Below are 21,480 nucleotides of genomic sequence, written 5' to 3'. Positions count from 1 at the left end.
TTAAGAATCCTCTGCAGGTCTTGGGATCTCCGGCATATCGGGGTGGAGAGGCCAAGCGGAGTTTAGAAGCCTCCGAGGTAGCCGCCACGGGAACCGTGGCCGTGGACTGTGCAGTAGTAACCTGAGATGCCAGGGGCGTGGCAGTTGCTTGCAGCGTGTTCAGGCGGGTATCCACCGAGGACATGAAGGCCAGCATGCGGGACTGGGTCTCGCGCTGTCGTACGAGTTCCTGCTGCAAGGTGCCCAGCTGGGTCGCTAGTGCTTCGGCGGGATCCATGGCCTGTTCTTACTGTTAGGGCCAGGTGGACGGGCAGACCCAGGATGTGGATCTACTGGCCTGAACACCTCACCGAAGGCAAGGTGCCCGGTAGCCGGAGCACTACGGGTAGCAGGACAGTCCGTTCAGAGGAGTGGAGTGTAGAAGTCCCTGGGACCACGGAGTCACTGAAGGTAGTCCGGGTGACGGAGCTCAGGTTCGGAGGCCGAGATGACGTTAGGCAGAGTCCGGAACCGACGGAGCGAGAAGACGGGTCACCACAGGGATCGGAGATGGTATGAACTGACGGGATGGCAGACCGTCACCGTTCGGGGTTCGGGTATCGTCAGGACCGGTTGGCGAGGCAGGAGCGGCTCTAGGAGAGAGATAGGTAAATACCACAAGACACAAGGAGACCTGACTCCTAGCTTAGCAAAACACGAAGAACAGGCCCCGCCCACTTGGAAAGGAACCCCCTATATACCCTGCACCTGAATCTTCAATATCCTGTTGGAGGACGCTGGCCCTTTAAGAGAGGGTCAATGACCGCGCGCGCGCCCTAATGCACATGCGCGAGGCCCGGGTGCCAGAAGCCAGAGCAGGGAGCGGTGCACAGGAGGCAGGAGCGCTCAGCATCGCAGATGGGCGCCGGGACCGAGGATCGGGTTGCCTGGAGGACGCAGGTGAGTATGCATGGAGGCCGTGGAGCGGGGGACGCTTTGCAAAGGAGCCGGGGAGCGTGGCAGGGGAGCCGGGGAGCGCGGCAGGGGAGCCGGGGAGCGTGGCAGGGGAGCCGGGGAGCGCGGCAGGGGAGCCGGGGAGCGTGGAAGGGGAGCCGGGGAGCATGACATATATATGTAAATATATCTTATATATTATCTATCCATCTAGCTATCTATCAATCTAATATCTATCTATGTATTTGTGGTGCTCTGGGGTCTCGGTCGCCACATTGAACTGCATTTGAGTTGAGGTGCTGCGCTGATCCAGGTGAGAGGGAGTTAATCTCTGGTGTCTGGAGCTTTACACAACATCCTGTGTTCATATCATGTTACAGAAGCAGGAGACCAGGTGCACACTGAAATCAGGGCAGAGGTGGTTACCATGGCAGTGGGGGACTTCCCGGGCAGAGTGAGTCACTCCAAGGGTGGGTTCACTGGGAGTGAAGAGTAAGGCCTTGTGCGCACTAGGCGTTTTTGCTGCGTTTTTAGCGGCGTTTGTTACCGCGTTTTTGCGCTGAAAACGCAGTGACATTGCTTCCCCAGCAATGTCTATGAGTTTTCATTTTTGCTGTCCGCACACAGCGTTTTTTGTAGCTGCATTTTTGTGGTGACCACAAAAATGCAGCATGTCAATTATGCGTTTTTCACCCATTGAGTTCAATGAGATGTTCAAAAACGCAATGATAAACGCATATAGCTGCGTTTCTATGACTAAAAACGCAGCTATAAGCGCAAGGGGTGGGTACTAAAATGACGTGTACAGGAAGAGGATTCCTTCTGTTGGTAAACACAGAAGCGTGAATCCTCCCGGTACCGTCACCGCCGCTTCCACCTTCAGTCCTGTGCATGTCAGCTCCCGTGCGGCGCCATGTCTGGGCGGGAGGTGGAGGTAGCGGCGAAAACAAAAGTGCCATGTCCGCTCCCAGCTCCTGTCCCGGTACCGTCGCTCCGGCTGTGTGCTCTCAGGCACGTACGAAGCCTGCAGGATCTGGCGATGGATCACCTGATGCAGTCACCTGACGCATCAGCTGATCGTAATTCTCACGGTGTTGCCGGCTTTTTAGCGCCCGGCTGGCTTAACTTATCAGCTGATCCTGCCGTCAGGAGACTTCATCAGCTGATTACCGGCAGCTCCTGCAGCGATGGGACAGGATCAGACTCTCATCCGATCACTCCAGGAGCTGCCGGTAATCAGCATGGACGTGACTGAGTATTATTTTTTTTTTCTACTGATGCATCAGCTGATTGTATAATCGGCTTTTATACAATCAGCTGATGTGTGATGTGATTCACGTTCTATTTCCTGACACATCATCTGATCGCTTTGCCTTCCAGCAAACCGATCAGATGATATTGGATCCGGATTGGACGGCGCGGGACCCTTGACCCAGGATTACTGCGGAGGGCGGTTCTTTATTTCAATAAAGATGGAGTCACTAATTGTGTTGTGTTTTATTTCTAATAAAAATATTTGTCTGTGTGTCGTGGTTTTTTTTTTATCTTTACTAGAAATTCATGGTGGCCATGTCTAATATTGGCATGACACCATGAATTTCGAGCTTAGGGCCAGCCGACAATATACAGCTAGCCCTAACCCCATTATTACCCAGCGAGCCACCCCGGCATCAGGGCAGCTGGAAGGGTTGGATACAGCGCCCGAAGATGGCGCTTCTATGAAAGCGCCATTTTCTGGGGCGGCTGCGGACTGCAATTCGCAGCGGGGGTGCCCAGAAAGTATGGGCACCCTGCACTGTGGATTCCAATCCCCAGCTGCTTAGTTGTACCTGGCTGGACTCAAAAATTGGGCGAAGCCCGCGTCATTTTTTTTTAATTATTTCATGAAATTCATGAAATAAAAAAAAAAGGGCTTCCCTATAGTTTTGGTTCCCAGCCGGGTACAAATAGGCAGCTGGGGGTTGGGGGCATCCCGTACCTGCCTGCTGTACCTGGCTAGCATACAAAAATATAGCGAAGCCCATGTCATTTTTTTTTTTTTTTGGGCAAAAAACTCCTGCATACAGTCCTGGATGGAGGATGCTGAGCCTTGTAGTTCTGCAGCTGCTGTCTGCTCTCCTGCATACACTAGTTCTGCAGCTGTCTGCTCTCCTGCATACAATGAAGAACATATTGAAGAAGGAAATGACATCAGACCTTTTTTTTTTTTTTATCAACATTCTTTAATGGAATTTGTTCACTGATTAAAAACGCAGTGAGCAAAAACGCAGCAAAAACCGCACTAAAACGCGGTAAAAACGCACGCTTTTTTTGTCACGGGTGCGTTTTTTAAGACAAAAACGCACATAAAAACGCAGTGTGAAAAAAACGCCTAGTGCGCACATACCCTAAGAGCAGACAGAAAATCACGACACTTCAGCCTGAGACAGAGAACTAACAACAGATCCCTGGGGGTCTGCAACCCAGCTCCCACCAGGTGGGGACCGACCGGGCAGAACAGTCAGTCAGAGACACAGAAGGAGAGAGAGAGAGTACCAGGACATCATGAACTCATAGAAGCTGGCAGACTAAAGGGAACAGGAACCGGTTGGACCAGGAGTAGCTGCAGACCGTCGGGTGAGCCTGTGAGACTGAGGAGGACACAGCAGCCGAGGGGAAGCTTACTGAACCACTCCCTTCGAGGCAGGCGCAGATAGGTTGCAGACCCCTAGGATGGACCATACTTCATGTTGCTTCATCAATTCTGCAGGGCCGCGGGTAGACTAGGTAGTTCCCGGGCTAACCCTATTTAGAATGGGACACAACGTGGAAGTGGAGTCTCCAAGTCGCTTCATGCCATGGGGATCCACATTACACTACAGGCGCATAAGAGAAAGGTCTTACATGGTCACGGACACCAGTGGTTGCTCCTTGCTTACCCGGGATTGGATGGGGCCCAGCACGGCAGTGACCCCGAGGCATCCTTCCTAAAGAACTGTAAGTAAAAGTTATGGACCCACAGTCGCTGCCTCGGCCTGTTATTACCGGTGCCGTCACCCCGCGCTTCGGCACCAACGGCCCCCTCCCCTGGTCGCCATCGTCCTCCCCGGGGCTCGCTCCACCTGTGGGGAGCTGGACTATCTAAGCTGTGTGGACATCATCCCCGGAGGAGAGCAATGACATCTCACAGCGGCGGCTGATTCATGACCGCACACCATGGCTGGCGCTGCACAGCATCCCCATCCCCGCCCAACACCTCTCCTGGGAGAGGAAAAGTCGCAGGAGGGGTCGGCAGCCGAGACCCCGGTCACCACTGCCACTGATGACGCTTCCCAGGGACCCTTCGCCCTCCTTCCATTCCATCCCCCCCTCTTACACCTTACACCCGTCATTTACCTGTAGCCGACAAGGCCACAGAGCCGGGTCAGACCAGTCACAGCAGAAACCCCACGAAACCACTGGCCAGGTGATGAGTAAAACCCCTTAGGCCCCGTGGGGTGCTACATATTATCTATCTATCTACTCTAATCCATCCATCCATACACACACATACACAGCACATACATACCAGCCTGTCTCAAAGGTCCTGAATCAATTATTTCATCAGGATATAAACCCTGGTGCCCATAGGAGAATGGGGGCCCTGTGAAATTTCCCAGTTTGCTTTCCCTTCTCCCTTATGCCTGTCCTGCATACCAGTCTGTCTCCTGTTCAGTTCTTTTATTAGACTTCTGCAATTAAGAGACATTTGGTCATATGACAGTGAAGTCTTCAAAGGTCGTGAAACAATCTGAACCTCAGAATACATGTGCTGGGGTTCCTAAGAGAGTGGGTCCCTGAGAAATTGTGAAGTTTGACTCCCCCAAATGCTGGCCCTGACTGTAACTAGGGCTTATTTTTAGAGCAGGGCTTATATTTGAAGCATACTCCAAAAATCATGTAAAATCATGCTCTGGCTTGTTTTTGGGGTAAGTCTTATTTCAGGGGAAACAGAGAAACGTGGTAGGAAAGGAAGAAGTGCCATATTGGAGTGCAGATTTGCTGGAATGGTTTGGGTTGCCATGTCACTTTGTCAGACCCCTGAGGTACCAGAAAAGCAGAACCCCCCAATAAATGACTCCAGGTTATAGTTTACAGATACACCCATTAATGAATTCAACCGGGGATGCAGTGATCATATTGACACCACAGGTGAGTCACAGAATTATATATCATTGGGCCAGGAAAAAAAACATGGGGCTTTAAAGCACTGTTTAAGGAATGGATGAGTCCAGCTTCTGCAATGAGGAGTCTGTATAAAACATACTATTTATTGGTGCATTAAATGCCATAAAATTTGTGCTAATGTTTTAATACAAGACATGTTATCCTCCTCAATGCGGAAGCTGGATTTATCTATTCCTTCAGTTGCTATTGTTACCTGGGAGCCGGACCAGGAAATTGTCCGTGCACCACAGCTAGGCTTAATACCCACACGTCAAGACTAGTGAGCTGATGAATTGCCACTTTTGTTTAAGTTCTTGAACAGTACTGCTTTGCCCCACGGCAAGACTTGCAAAGGAAGGAACTCTATTTTCCTAAAATAGGTTTCCAAATTCCATGTGCTGAACCCCTAAGTGCCAGAAGAGCAAAATCTTCCCCAAGTGACCCCATTTTGGAATTACATCTAGGAATTTATCTACAGGTGTAGCAATGATTTTGACTCCATAGGTGTTTTCAAGAAACAAGCAGCAATGGATGTTGCTGAGTGAAAATTGCAAATCTTCCATTGTAGCATCTAATACATTGTAGTGACTGTACTGACCATACATTGTGCCAAGTACATTGCAGTGTCCAGCAGACTGTGCCCAGCTTGTGCTTCTGGAGACAAGTGTGACGCCCTGGACTATCAGGTCGTCACAGGGTATTGTGCAATCTGCCCTTCTGTGCAATATCCACCTCCTCCTTGGTTATGGGTCCCCAGCTATATGGTGTTGCCTAGAACAGCTAGTAAAATCCTAGGTACACCCTGCACCACACCCACCAGACACACAAGTGGACGGCCTGTGTGGAATAGGGTCGCCCATTTGGGGGGTTGGTAAGGGGAGGTCAGGAGTGTCAGGAGTCAGTGAGAGAGAGTCAGTGAGAAAGAGAGAGTGAAGTGAGGAGGTCAGGAGCCGGGCTCCTTGGAAGCAACTAGGTAGCAGATGGTGGTCTGGGCCTAGTAGGAGCTCGACCCCCGGTCGCAGGGGATCGTGACAAGGGGCACGGAACTGTCGAGGAGGACAGTCGATGGCCTTGTACCATCACCGGGCTGGGACCAGGGCACGACGGGGTACGTGGACCCTAGGTCAGGGAGTAGCTTCAGGCAACCTGACAATTTACCCGACGAGAACGGAGCCTTTAAGATCCGCTCTCCATTTGCTCCAAAATCGGGGTACTAGCGCAAAGAGGGGGATAGGACTTTCCACAAAAACAGTCCAAAAAATCCCAAGCGTGAACCCTGAGAGCAAGCTCCCACAGTTAGCCACACTGGGGAGCGGGACCCGACTAGTTCTACACTACCGAGACCAACTGACAAGTGAATTTAGTGCCAGGAGGAAGGTCACGGGTCACCAGGCAACACCAGTGGGGACGGAACCCAAACTAGCTCCCCTCAGTGGCAGCGCAGGCCAGAACTTTCGTTTACCCAGTTGTCGGTGTCAGCTTTATGGACTGAGTGAGTACGCATGTGACCCCTTCACACCCAACAGCACTCCCCAAACACCATCAACGAGTCCTGGGGCATCCTCCCTACCTGTGGAGGGTTCCAACACCTAGCTGCCCCACTCCATCGCCCCCGGGTACTTCCAACTGCAGCGGTGGTACTCCATATTACCACACACCACGGGTGGCGTCACGAACTCTAAATAAGTAAATACCCCCTTCCTTTGAGTGGCCGCACGACCCCAGGGTCCGGACGCCCCTCAAAAAACATCAGATCCGGATCCGAGCAGTCCGGCTGCTGGCACGGGGGCGGCACACAAGTACCCCATAAATTAAACATGTTCTTGTCACTACAGTAATGTCAAACATGAACACTTAATGTGGATTTGGTACACTGTGGGGCTTAGGAAGGGGGCATTTGGATATGGGAGAGCAGATTTTGTTGAATTTCTTTTGGGGGAAGCTATAGTACTTTTCCAGAGCCTTTGTGTTACCAGTAATGTGAGAACTCCCTATATTTCCATTGAATAAAGGAAAGAAAAAAAGAAGAGGACCACAGAATAAAGGAAAGTAAGGAAATTAGTAACAGAAGCCTTTGAGATAAACCTAAAAAAAACCCAGATGGATTGTTTGGAAAGAAAAAATAAAGAAAATACTACTTTGATTCAGTTAAACACAGAACAACAGGTAGATCCACATGGGAAAAATAACAAAAGAAAAATTGAACACAGAGGGACAAAATGGCAATATAATTTTATAACTGCATTTAACCAGGGTAGTAATTTGATCAGGACAATTTTAAAAAAACATTGGCACATTTTAAAAATGGATCCTTTTTTAAACAAATGGTTACCAGAGGTTCCAGGTATTACGATTAAAAGGGGGATAACGGTGAAGAATATTATTGCACCGACTGTTTTAAAAAAACCTTTGTCAGTTTTTAGCGCAGCAAAATTCTCCACACAAAAACCCCCGGGCGTTTTCAAATGTGGATCAAAAAAATGCTCCCGTTGTGGTATTATTAGTCACAAACAAAATAGTATCACATCAAATAGTACAGGAGAGACAATTAATATTAATCAACATCTAACATGTGACAGTGACCATGTAGTCTATGTGGTCAGCTGCGACTGTGGTCTTCAGTACGTTGGCCGCACCACACAAACGGTGCGGTCACGCATGAATGGTCACAGGCACAATGCGAAAAAAGGTTTTCTTAAACATAGTCTCTCCAGACACCTGTTAACCAAACATCAAAAAAAATTTGATATAAAAGTGACCCCTGTAGAAAGAATTGCAGAGGACGATAGTGACAGTTTTAAAAAATTAAATAGGAAGGAGTCCTATTGGATTTTTAAGCTGAAAATCTTATACCCAGATGGTTTGAACAATGTGATAGAGAATGTCTAAATGTATATGTATATTTTATTTTTATTTTTTTTCTTTGTCTCTTATTTATAAGTGCAATATATCTGAAAGTGATTTTTATATAAGTGCATGAATTTTAAACTATTCTCTAAAGGAAAAGGGAAGGAAAGGGAGAGAGCAAAAGGGGGAAAGAAGAAAAAAAAAATTGTTTTTAATCTGAATAATTTATTATGTGTTTTATATCACCGCATATTTTAAACACCAAAATTTTCTTTATTAATAATTAGAATTTGTATTCTTTTTCATTCATAATTTGTATAATTCATGCATAACAGCAATAGTTGCTTGCCCCTACACATGATCCATATAAGGATTTCAGCACAAGAACCACCATTTACCTCTTGAGGTTGAGTGATAATCTAATTGGAAGTACACACCCATGTTCCTCATACCTGCCTACATCATACACATAGACAGATCAGTCTATAAATTAGATTTTCTTAATACCAGCAATGTAGACTATACCTGATGAAGGCTTTTGTTAGCTGAAACGCGTTGTCCGTAATTGTCCGTTTTTTATTGAACCTATTAATAAACCCTTGTTCTTGAAGTTTTTGCAAACTTGCACTGATATCCCATTTAGCCTCCGGAAGCACCGAAAGGGATTTTTTCATTACTCTATATTTCCATTGACAGATGATGGACCTTAGTGAGGAATTGTTTTTTTTTTATCGTGTTGAAGTTTTATTGGGAATTTTTTACAGAAAATATTGGATCACATTTATCCTGTGCTGTACGCTGAGCAACTATATTGGGATTTATATCTAAGGCTGTGCTCACTCTGCAGTAGATTCACACAAGAGAATTGGGCTAATTAATTATGTTAATATCTCTCAGATCAAACTCTGTCGAGTATCATCCCAGTGTGATCCAATTCTCTCCCATGAGAAAATCGGAGCACAGAACTTAATTTCTCCATTTGTCCGTTGTAATCGGACTGCACTAAGGTGACATCTGAAAACAGTCAGATGTTTCTCACTAACCCATAGACTTGTATGGATGCATGTGATCCAAATATTGGAGCCACACGCAGCATGCTGCGATTGTTTTTGTGTGCTGACATGGCATGAGAAAAAAAATCGCAACTCTGCACTGCCCCATAGTAGAACACTAAATAGCAAAAAATAAAATCCAGTGGACCATAGGCAGAAAAGTATATAAAAAAGTTCTTTATTTACCAAAGTTTAAAATATTTGCGATACAGGCTTGCACATAGAACAAGATAATATCTCCTTCCAATGCGTTTTGAAAAATGAATAGTCACTACATCTTCCAACAAGCCTACAACCTACAATAGCCCTCAGCCCAGTAGACCACTGCGCAACCAGCTCTGTCCTCACCTATTGTACCATCACCCATTCCCTGTAGACTGTGAGCCCTCGCGGGCAGGGTCCTCTCTCCTCCTATACCAGTCTGTCTTGTACTGTTAATGATTGTTGTACGTATACCCTCTTTCACTTGTAAAGCGCCATGGAATAAATGGCGCTATAATAATAAATAATAATAATAATAATACATCTTAAGCATGGATACAGAATATTCTGACACAGACTCTTAAAAAGGTCTAGACATATCCAGTCATACAATAGTGCTACCACTCAGTAAAATACACCTGTTCAAGACACCTGTGCATTGCTAGGGTTATGTCGAGACTCCATCTCAGTATACTGTATAACAAAGTATACATAAAATATAAATGAATATAAGAGCTAAACCACATCTATCAATATTAATATATGCAGATATTATAGAAATCTTGCTAAACATAGTTTTAATTATACTGTGCAATAAGGTCTTGATCAGTGGCATACCGTCAATAGAGGCAGACCACGCCACTGCTACAGGGCCCGCAAGCTGGAGGGACCCGGGGCGGCTGCCCGCGGTGTCTGCATTTTCACTTTCATGCATCATGCCCCCGGGCCGTCACGAAACAGCTGATTAAAACCACTGGGTGTTTACACTGTTTGTATAGCTGCAGGCTGGCCAACGCAGAGATGGAGACGCGCCCACACTGCACACTGTGCGCGGCCTGTGCTGAAGAGGAGGGAGTGGACAGGTAGCTTCTTCCTTCAATCAATCAGAGAGCTGTCAGAGATGCCAGGAAGAGAACAGCCAACAGGAGAGGGGGCGGAGCTTGTTCAGTACAGCCGTGGGAAAATGAAATGATGAAAAGGAAAACATTGCTGGAGTGGAGCAGGAGTAGAGACCACAGAAAAGAGAGAAAAGCAAATAGAGAGCAGAAAAACAGTGAGTGAGCAGCGGAGAACAGAAGGAATAAAAAGAAAAAGCAGAGGACAGGAGGAGCAGCCAGGAGAACTGACAGGGAGTGCATGCAACAGGAAGGCCGGAGTCACTATCATCATCTCTCACAGCACCTGAGAAGGTGAGTATTATAATGTACAAATGTCTGCCTGTAACACTACAGAAAAACTGCTTTGTGCTGTGCCATCACTGTGTGTGTGTGTGTGTGTGTGTGTGTCTGTGTCTACTGCTCCTGTTCTGTGCCATCACTGTGTGTGTGTGTGTGTGTGTGTATGTTTGCCCCTGTGTTGTGCCATCACTCTGTGTGTCGCCCCTGTACTGTGCCATCACTCTGTGTGTGTGTCTGGTGCCCCTGTGCTGTGCCATCACTGTGTGTGTGTCTGTTGCTCCTGTGCTGTGCCATCACTGTGTGTGTGTCTATTGACCCTGTGCTGTCATCACTGTGTGTGTGTCTGTTGCCCCTGTGCTGTGCCATCACTGTGTGTGTGTCTGTTGCCCCTGTGCTGTGTCATCACTGTGTGTGTGTCTGTTGCCCCTGTGCTGTGCCATCACTCTGTGTGTGTCTGTTGCCCATGTGCTGTGCCATCAGTATGTGTGTGTCTTTGTTGCCCCTGTGCCATCACTGTGTGTGTGTGTGTGTGTCTGTTGCCCCTGTGCTGTGCCATCAGTCTGTGTGCTTGTGTCTGTTGCCCCTGTGCTGTGCCATCAGTGTGTTTGTGTTGCCCATGTGCTGTCCCATTAGTGTGTGTATATTTTTGCTCATGTGCTGTGCTATCTGTGTGTGTGTTTTGCCCATGTGCTGTGCCATTAGTGTGTGTGTGTCTGTTGCCCCTGTGCTGTGCCATCACTGTGTGTGTGTGTGTATGTGTGTGTTTTGCACATGTGCTGTGCCATCAATGTGTGTGTATTGCCCATGTGCTATGCCATCGCCATGTGCCATTGTGTGTGTTTTATCGGTGTGTGTGTGTGTGTTTTGCTCATGTGCTGTGCCATCATTGTGTGTGTGTGTCTGTTGTCTCTGTACTGTGCCTTCACTGTGTGTGTTTTGCCCATGTGCTGTGCCATCAGTGTGTGTATTTTACCCATGTGCTGTGCCATCAGTGTGTGTGTTTTATCAGTGTGTGTGTGTGTGTGTGTGTGTGTGTGTGTTTTGCCTATGTTCTGTGCCATCACTCTGTGTGTGTGTCACCCCTGTGCTGTGCCATCACTGTGTGTGTGTGTGTCTGTTGCCCCTGTGCTGTGCCATCACTGTGTGTGTGTTTTGCCCATGTGCTGTGCCATCAGTGTGTGTGTATTGCCCATGTGCTGTGCCATCAGTGTGTGTGTTTTGCCCATGTGCTGTGCCATCAGTGTGTGTTGTTTGCCCATGTGCTGTGCCATCAGTGTGTGTGTTTTAACAGTGTGTTTTTCCTATGTGCTGTGCAATCATTGTGTGTGTGTCTGTTGCCCATGTGCTGTGCCATCAGTTTGTGTGTCTGTTGCCCCTGTGCTGTGCCATCAGTGTGTGTGTGTGTGTGTCTGTTGCCCATGTGCTGTGTCATCAGTGTGTGTGTCTGTTGCCCCTGTGCTTTGCCATCACTGTGTGTGTGTTTGTGTGTGTGTGCGTGTGTCTGTTGCCCCTGTGCTGTGCCATCAGTCTGTGTGCTTGTGTCTGTTGCCGCTGTGCTGTGCCATCAGTGTGTGTTGCCCATGTGCTGTGTGATCACTGTGTTTGTGTTGCCCATGTGCTGTTCTATTAGTGTGTGTATATTTTTGCCTATGTGCTGTGCTGTGTGTGTTTTGCCCATGTGCTGTGCCATCAGTGTGTGTGTATTGCCCATGTGCTGTGCCATCAGTGTGTGTGTTTTGCCCATGTGCTGTGCTATCAGTGTGTGTGTTTTGCCCATGTGCTGTGCTATCATTGTGTGTGTCTGTTACCCCTGTGCTGTGCCATCACTGTGTGTGTTTTGCCCATGTGCTGTGCCATCAGTGTGTGTGTTTTGCCCATGTGCTGTGTCGTCAGTGTGTTTGTTTTGCCCATGTGCTATGCCATCAGTGTGTGTGTTTTGCCCATGTGCTGTGCCATCAATGTGTGTGTTTTATCAGTGTGTGTGTGTTTTGCCTATGTACTGTCGCATGACTCTGTGTGTGTCACCCCTGTGCTGTGCCATCACTGTGTGTGTGTGTATGTGTGTGTGTGTGTGTCTGTTGCCTCTGTGCTGTGCCATCACTCTGTGTGTCTGTTGCATATCTGCTGTGCCATCACTCTGTGTGTGTGTGCGTGTCTGTTGCCCCTGTGCTGTTCCATCATTCTATGTGTGTGTCTGTTGCCCCTGTGCTGTACCATCAGTGTGTGTTGCCCCTGTGCTGCGCCATCAGTGTGTGTGTGTGTTTTGCCCATGTGCTGTGCCATCAGTGTGTGTGTTTTGCCCATGTGCTGTGCACTCAGTGTGTGTGTGTGTGTGTGTGTGTTTTGCCCATGTGCTGTGCCATCAGTGTGTGTGTGTGTGTGTGTATGTGTGATTTGCTCATGTGCTGTGCAATCAGTGTGTGTGTTTTGCCCATGTGCTGTGCCATCAGTGTGTGTGTGTGTGTGTGTTTTGCCCATGTGCTGTGTGACAGGGTCCTTCTCCCATATCACACAAACAACAGAGCTATAGATGGATGTACAATCCAAAGAACATGTATTCCAAGCAAATTAAATGGTCCATAACATAATCCACCATACAGAGGATAAAAAATACGAATATAGTCCAGTAAGCGATAAATGTGCAGGTCTCTTTGAGGAGCCACACCTTCAGCTCTGAGGATCAATCTTCATCCTTCTCTCTTCAAGTTCTCCAACAGACTGACAAATCCCCCAGGTAAGCAGAGAGTTTACAGTAGTTGGATCCAAGGCCCCCTTTCCCAGACTTAGGGACAGAAACACTACAGGGGGTAATTACCTACAGACAAAACAATGTACACACAAGCAATACAAATAATGGACAGTGAACCAAGCATAAAATACGAACCTACACAACATGATACACAGTACACCATATCCCACCATCACAACCTCTTCCAGCCTTCTGAATAAGTGAGTGTGCCATGAAGTCTACACAGACCTCTGCCATCTCATTTAAGTCCATGTTGCTCAGCTGTGGATAGTCTATGGTTCTTCTTGCCAGGACAGTCCATCAGCATTCTGGTGTTGGCTTCCACGCTTGTATTGGATGTAGAAGCTGTAAATAGTCCCTTGTACAGCGGTAGGGTTGGAAGGACAAGCTTCCCTTTTTGTCCTCCTTCACTCAAACTGTGTTTCCTGCACCCACAAATCGGCATTGTAGATCTCCCACATCATTTCCTAGGAGAATATCTGCAGGCAGGCCACTCATCACCCCAACCACACATTGCTTGACCCCAAAACCAAAGTACAGATTCTATAGTCGCCTTTGGAATATTCCTCCTTTGTCCTCCAGCCAATTCAATAATAATCCCTGGTCCATGATGTATCGCCTCTGGCCGAACCACCCAGGGATCAGCTACTGTGAGAAATGCCCCAGAGTCACAAAATCCAATGACTCTCTGTCCATCCAGCATAACCTCCTGTAAGTGCTTACTTTGATGGTGAGAGGAATTCGGGGCTGTGGCTTGCACCCCATACACCCCTAGTTGTCGACCATGAGTGTCTGAGTCATTAGGCAAGTCAACTTGAAGGTGTGAGAACTATTCCCCCCTTCTATGTGGCTGTAGAGAATAAACGGGTCGATTTGGTGCAGGGTCATTCCTCAATCGACCAGCAGGGCAAATGTTTTGCAAATGCCCAGGCTGCCCACATCGATAACATCTTTTCTGCGTCATACTCCTTCTAATGTGCATTCTGGAGAAGGCAGTAGGAGAACCTGGTGACAAAGGCCGGAGGCCATACACTCCAACAGGGGCATCTATGGTGCAGGGGTCAGCGGTACACTCCGGTGGAGGTGATTGTACTTCTTCCTCAGGCGGGATGGACTGTACAAGATGCAGCAGACGAGGTGGGGGTCCCTCCGAGTCCTTGCGGGACAACTGGATTGCAGGCGCTCAGGTTGCCCGCACCCTTAACATCTCCTCTCTGTAATTCCCCTAGGGTGTGGTCGGAACTGTTGGGGCCCAGAATTGTGAGCTGTGGTTGTCATCGGCCTGCAGCTGCATGGAGGGGCAGATATAACTGGAGAGGGCCAGAGAGCAGGAGCAGGCTGTGGCTTATTGTCCAGAAGCCCCCTCCATTGCGGTCGGACAGTAAGGGCCTCATCAGCCAGGGCTGCAGCTCAATCCAAGGTGCACGGCGTGTGCTGTCTGACCCACTCCCGTATTTCTGAGAGACACTTGGAAAGAAATTGTTCTATAAGAAATACCTACATAACGTCTTCCACAGTGAAGGCATTTTCCACTTCCAGCCATTTCCGACCTGACTGGGACGTCTTATGGGCATACATTCTAAACAATCCCCCGTGGTGCATGGGAGGTCTCGGAACTGTGCCTTATGTGAGTCTGGGGTGATAGCATGATAATCCAGGATAGTCCGCTTTACAATGATATAATCCCAGTTCTGCTGTGAGTCAATGGTGCGATAAGCCTCTGCCAGGCTTCCGTTCAGGAGTCCCACTAACAAATGCATGGAGCCAGAGTGGGGCACCTCCATCACAGCACACTGCTGCTCAAAGTTCTTGAAGAAGCCTTCGACATCTCCCGAAGCCTCCTCAAATGGCTTGAAGTCCGCCCGGGTGATCCGTACAGGCTCCCGGATCGCTGGGTTTATACTCCAACGCACATTACTCCCTCAGTCGAACTCCATTGCTTCTTGTCTCCGCTGTGCTTGGCGAGCAGCCTCCTCCTTAAACTGCTGAGATACACCAGGGCCAAGAGCTGCCATCTCTTCTTCAAATCACACCAACCACTGGCTTTTTTGGGCAGGGATCCCCGTCCCCAGTGCTTGTCCGTCAGACATCTGGGAGGAGTGGGGCTGGCTCGCACCCACCAGTACATCAATTAAGGCCTCATTACTCAGTCCATGGTGGTTCAGGCGTAGATCTCTGGCTCTCTCATTAGTCTGGATGTGGTCCAGTCTCTGTACTCAATCTGTGGGTGGATCTCCATTAGGCTGTGCTTTGTTGATCCCACTGCTGCCACCAGTTGTGATGGGGTCCTTCTCCCATATCACACAATCAACAGAGCGAGAGATGGCTGTACAATCCAAAGAATATTTATTCCAAGCAAATCAAATGACCCATAACATAATCCACCATACAGAGGATAAAAAACACGAATATAGTCCAGTAAGTAAATGTCCAGGTCTCTTTGAGGAGCCGCACCTTCAGCTCTGAGGATCAATCTTTATCCTTCTCTCTTCAAGTACTCCAACAGACTGACAAATCCCCCAGGTAAGCAGAGTGTTTACAGTAGGTGGATCCCAGGCCCCCTTCCCCAGACTTAGAGAAAGGAACACTACAGGGGGTAATTACCTAATGACAATACAATGTACACACAAGCAATACAAATAATGGACAGTGAACCAATCATAAAATACGAACCTACACAACATGATACACAGTACACCATATCCCACCATCACATGCTGTGCAATTAATGTGTGTGTGTGTGTTTTGTCCATGTGCTGTGCCATCAGTGTGTGTGTGTGTATGTGTGTGTGTGTGTGTGTCTAGTATGCCTGTACTTTAAAGAGTTTTACTATAGATCCTAAGGCTATGAAGAGGGTCATAATCGTTACCATTATATGGGGAAGACAGATGTGAAAATGTATGTTGTGTGTGCGGTGAGGGGCACGAAGAAGGACATCCCTACTTTAGGCTAAGTTCACATATTGCAGATTTTTTGGAGGATTTGCGGTTTGAACCTACTGGTCTTGGTGCAGTGGACTTTACTCAGTAACAGGCCGGTGGTTATATTCAGACTCTGTGTGGTGATATTTGGTCATGGAGTGGTGGCATTATTTTGCAATTTATTATTGGCCTTGGTATGGTGGGTGTTGTTCAGTAATACTATGTAGTAGTATGTGTTATTTCTGACTATTAGCCGCCCCCAGTGACATGTATGACGATTATTATGTTAATATTTATTGAAATTTTTTTTTTTATCGGGGGAGGGAGGTCCCCATTCAGACTTTTACTATGGGGCCCCATGATTTCTATGTATGCCCCTGGTCTTGACGTATACCGTATTTTTCGGACCATAAGACGCACTTTTTTTCCCCCAAATGTTGGGGGAAAGTGGGGGGTGCGTCTTATGGTCTGAATGTGGCTGCGGGGAATGTGGGTGCTGCGGTGGAGCGGGTCATCGGGGGCACGAGCAGGCTGTAGCAGCCTGCCGTGACCACGTGGACCCGCTCATTTAATATGCACGCCCATCCCCCGCCCATCATCCCTCAGCGCTGAAGCCGGCGCTGACAGGTGGGCGGGATGATGGGCGGGGGATAAACAGCCGGCTCGCATGATCACCCCTGGCAACTACGGCTTGGAGTGATCATGTGCGGCTGTATTCACTGCTCCCCGTGCATCATTATCAGCGCGGGGAGCAGTGAATCAGTGTACAGTACTCACCATTCCCCCGCAGCATCGCTCGTCCTCCCGTCTGTGTCAGCGGCAGCGCCGCTGATTGGAGCCGTCCCCATTGCCCTGCTGGATCGCGATCATCTCCTGTGTTTGTGCCGGCGGCTGAGTGGAGACTAGCGGCGCGCACAGCGATGACACGATGACGTCATCGCTGTGCGCACGTGTCCACATGCAGCCGCCGGGACACTGGCACAGACACAGGAGATGATCGCGATCCAGCAGGGTAATGGGGACGGCTCCAATCAGCGCTGCCGCTGACACAGACGGGAGGAGGAGCGATGCTGCAGGGAGTGAGGTAAAGTGAGGTGAGTATGAACGTTTATTTTTTTTATGTGCCACAGGATGCGGCCATACACCAGGATGGGGGCATATTATGAGCCGGATGGGGGCATATTATGAGCCAGATGGGGGCATATTATGAGCCAGATGGGGGCATATTATGAGCCAGATGGGGGCATATTATGAGCCGGATGGGGGCATATTATGAGCCGGATGGGGGCATATTATGAGCCGGATGGGGGCATATTATGAGCCAGATGGGGGCATATTATGAGCCAGATGGGGGCATATTATGAGCCAGATGGGGGCATATTATGAGCCGGATGGGGGCATATTATGAGCCGGATGGGGGCATATTATGAGCCGGATGGGGCATATTATGAGCCAGATGGGGGCATATTATGAACCAGATGGGGCCATATGCCATGATGGGTTATATAGCAGGATGCGGCCACATGCCAGTATATAGCAGGATGCGGCCATATGGCAGGATTACGGTATATAGCAGGATGAGGGACATATACTGTATATACCAGGCAGGGAGGATCATTACCAGGATGCGGCACCTTAGTAGAGAATTTGGGGACATTACCCCCATAAAAGTGTCAGCAGCAGATCCTCGCCCCATAACAATGTGTCATGACCACATTTTTTGCTTAAAATTTTATTTTCCTATTGTCCTCCTCTAAAACCAGGGTGCGTCTTATAGTCCGGTGCGTCTTATAGTCCGAAAAATACGGTATTTAATCCCTATGGATTTCTTGTACACAATTTAAACATCTAAAATGATTCTCGATTGAAATTGTTTTTCTGAAAATCTCCACCTCTATCATATCTTATAACATTCTCTATAACCCTAAATTTCAAACCTGAAACATCCCCTCCATGTATACTTTGTTATATACTGAGATAGAGTCTTGACATATCCCTAGGAATGCACAGTTGTCTTCAACAGGTGTATTTTATTGAGTGAGTGGTAGCACAGTTGCATGATGGGATATGTCTAGACCTTTTTAAGAGTCTGTGTCAGAATATTCTGTATCCATGATTGAGATGTAGCGACTATTCATTTGTCGAAACGCGTTGATGGAGATATTATCTTGTTCTATGTGCGAGACTGTACCGCGAAGATTTTAAACTTTGGTAAATAAAGGCTTTTTTTACATACTTTTCTGCCTATGGTCTGCTGGATTCTATTTTTTGCTATTTGGAGTTCTTCCTTCCCATGCCTGGGAGTCCTGGAGCGGACGAGCGTGACATATCCCCTGGACACATAAAGTGGTGAGCTGGCCTTTTTTTCTGTTCATTTAGTATAAACACTGGTCTTTGATTAAACATCGGATAGTACTCAGCCATGTTATAAGCTCGAGCCCTAAATTTTCAAATGGCATGATTCAGAGGACACCCCTGAGGGAACAATTCTCTAAAATTAGGCAGCAACCTTATTCTAGACTCTATATGGTCTTTGATCAGTGGTGTTCGTCTTTTCAGAACTACACAAATTTATGCACCACTGAAAATACAGACACCACCAAGCAGACTGAGGCCAAGGTGACTCCATCTGCCTCATTATAGTGAATTTTGTATTGGGAGTTCTGTCTGAATCCTGTATTTCAGAGATCTACATGCAAACCCATGTAAGTGCTCAGCGCAGAGCGCAGGATAAATGTGAGCTGAGCCTTAGGCGGGCTTTACACGCTGCGACATCGCTAGCAATTGCTAGCAATGTCGAGCGCGATAGCACCTGCCCCTGTTACACGGCCGATATGTGGTGATCGCTGCCGTAGCAAACATTATCGCTACGGCAGCGTCACACGCACATACCTGCTCTGCGACATCGCTGTGACCGGCAAAACCGCCTCCTTTCTAAGGGGGCGGTTCGTTCAGCGTCACAGCAACATCACAGCAGCATCACTGAACTGCCGCCCAATAGAAAACGAGGGGAGCAGAAGAGCCATCGGAACATGCCACCCACCTCCTTCCTTCCTCCTTTTCGGGTGGACGCAGGTAAGGAGATGTTTGTCGTTCCTGCGGTGTCACACAGCGATGTGTGCTGCCGCTGGAGCAACAAACAACATCGTACCTGCAGCAGCACCGATATTATGGAAATGAACGACGTGTCAACGAGCAACGATTTTGCAAGTTTTTGCGCTCGTTGATCGTCGCTCATTTGTTTTACACGCTGCGATGTCGCTACCGGCGCTGGATGTCACTATCAACGTGACCCCGACGATATATCGGCAGCGATGTTGCAGCGTGTAAAGTACCCCTTAGGCCCCTTTCACACATCAGTGATTCTGGTACGTTTGTGCTTTTTTTTAAACGTACCAGAATCACTGACATACGCAGACCCATTATAATGAATGGGTCTGCTCACACGTCAGTGATTTTTCACTGCACGTGTCTCCGTGCAGCGTACCCGCGTGAGTGTGATTGCCGCACGGAGACATGTCCATTTTTTTCTGGCATCACTGATGTTCCACGGACCACGCAGTGGTGTGGTCCATGAAACACGTGCCAGAAAAAAATAATAAACATTTTAACTCACCCGGCGTCCAGCGATGTCCTCTGCAGCCCGTTCTCCCTGTTGCTTCTAAGCCGGCTGATTACTGTCGTGCATCTTAATGATGCACGACACAGCCGACCCGGAAGCAGCTGCTGCGGGGGTCACCGCCGGCCGGATGCTGCGTCGCGGGAGCGATCAGCACCATGGACAGCAGGCGCAGGTGAGTTGATTTCTAAGTGCAATAACGGGCCACGGATAACGGAGCCCGGATTGCACTTAGACAACCCACGTGTGCCGTGATTCACGGCACACGCAGGGACATGTGCGTGTTTTACACGTCAGTGAAAAACGTCACTGTTTTTCACTGACGTGTGAAACGGGCCTTAGGGTATGTGCGCACGTTGCTTTTTACCTGCTTTTTACCTGCTTTTTTGCTGCTTTTTCTTCTGCGCTGTTTAATGCCAAAATGGATGTGTTCTTCTATTCAAGCAAAGTCTATGGGAATTTGGGTTTCTTGTTCACACTATGTTGTTCAAAATGCTGCCTTTTCGTGGCAGAACTTTGGTCAAAAACTCAGCTTTGCAGTGCAAAACCCAAATGGCAAAAACAATTGACATGTTGCTTCTTTGAAAAGCTGAGTTTTTGACCAAAGTTCTGCCACAAAAAGGCAGCATTTTGAACAACATAGTGTGAACAAGAAACCCAAATTCCCATAGACTTTGCTTGAATATAAGAACACATCCATTTTGGCATTAAACAGCGCAGAAGAAAAAGCAGCAAAAAAGCAGGTAAAAAGCAGGTAAAAAGCAACGTGCGCACATACCCTAACTGTGATGTTTTGTAGGAAAAATGAACACATCAACAGCAGGTTAAGAATTGACTTTATTACTTTGATTTTTGGGTCAGTGCAATTTCAACGATACTAGATTTAAATCAATATTTTATGTGTGACACACCACTAAAAAACACTTTTGTTACTAAATAATTTTTTAGTATCACCTTATTTTGAGAGCTAGAATTTTTCTGTATTTCTGCCAACAGAGACATGTGAGGGTTTGTTTTTTGTGGCATGAGTTGAAATTATTATTGGTACCATTTTAAGACACATAACATTTGTTGATTGCTATCTATTCCAATTTTTGGAAGGCAGAATGAACATGAAACATCTAATCAGGAATAGCTTATTTTTTTTTTTTACACCGTTCACCATGTGGTAAAGTTGATAAGACAGCTTTATATTTCAGGTCAGTACAATTACCGCGATATCACATTTATATAACTTCTGTTAGGTTTCCTTTACACAATAAATAACTATTTTACACAGAAAATAATTGTTTTTGCATCACTATAGTCTAAAAGCTAGTTTTTTAATTTTCCTCTGATTGAGCCAAATTGTAACTTGTTTTTTGCAGGACAAGTTGACATCTTCAACAATGCCATTTTTCTTTACATCCAACTTTTTAATTGCGTTTTATTTTACTATTTTCAGCAGTATGATGAAAATGCATCTTTTTTTGCAGTGCTCATTAAAGGAGTTAAATTGTGTGACAGTTTCATATTTCGAGTCGTTCCGGAAGCAGTGATACCAAATATGTGTACTTTTTTTTAAGTTTACTTTGGTCTTATATATATATATATATATATATATAGATATATATATATATATATATATATATATATATATATATACACACCATCTTCAGTGCTGTGGATTGGGGTGATAGTAGAGCAGCGGTGTTCACTATTCTCAGATAGTACAGAGGTGTATCTGGGAGCAGCACATATGAAAACACTTTGGTCTCTCTCCTCACTAGGATCTCATGAACGCCGCCATTCCAC

Source organism: Anomaloglossus baeobatrachus, chromosome 5 (genome assembly GCF_048569485.1).
Source record: "Anomaloglossus baeobatrachus isolate aAnoBae1 chromosome 5, aAnoBae1.hap1, whole genome shotgun sequence".
Classification (NCBI taxonomy): domain Eukaryota; kingdom Metazoa; phylum Chordata; class Amphibia; order Anura; family Aromobatidae; genus Anomaloglossus; species Anomaloglossus baeobatrachus.
Note: the sequence above shows the minus strand (reverse complement) of the source record.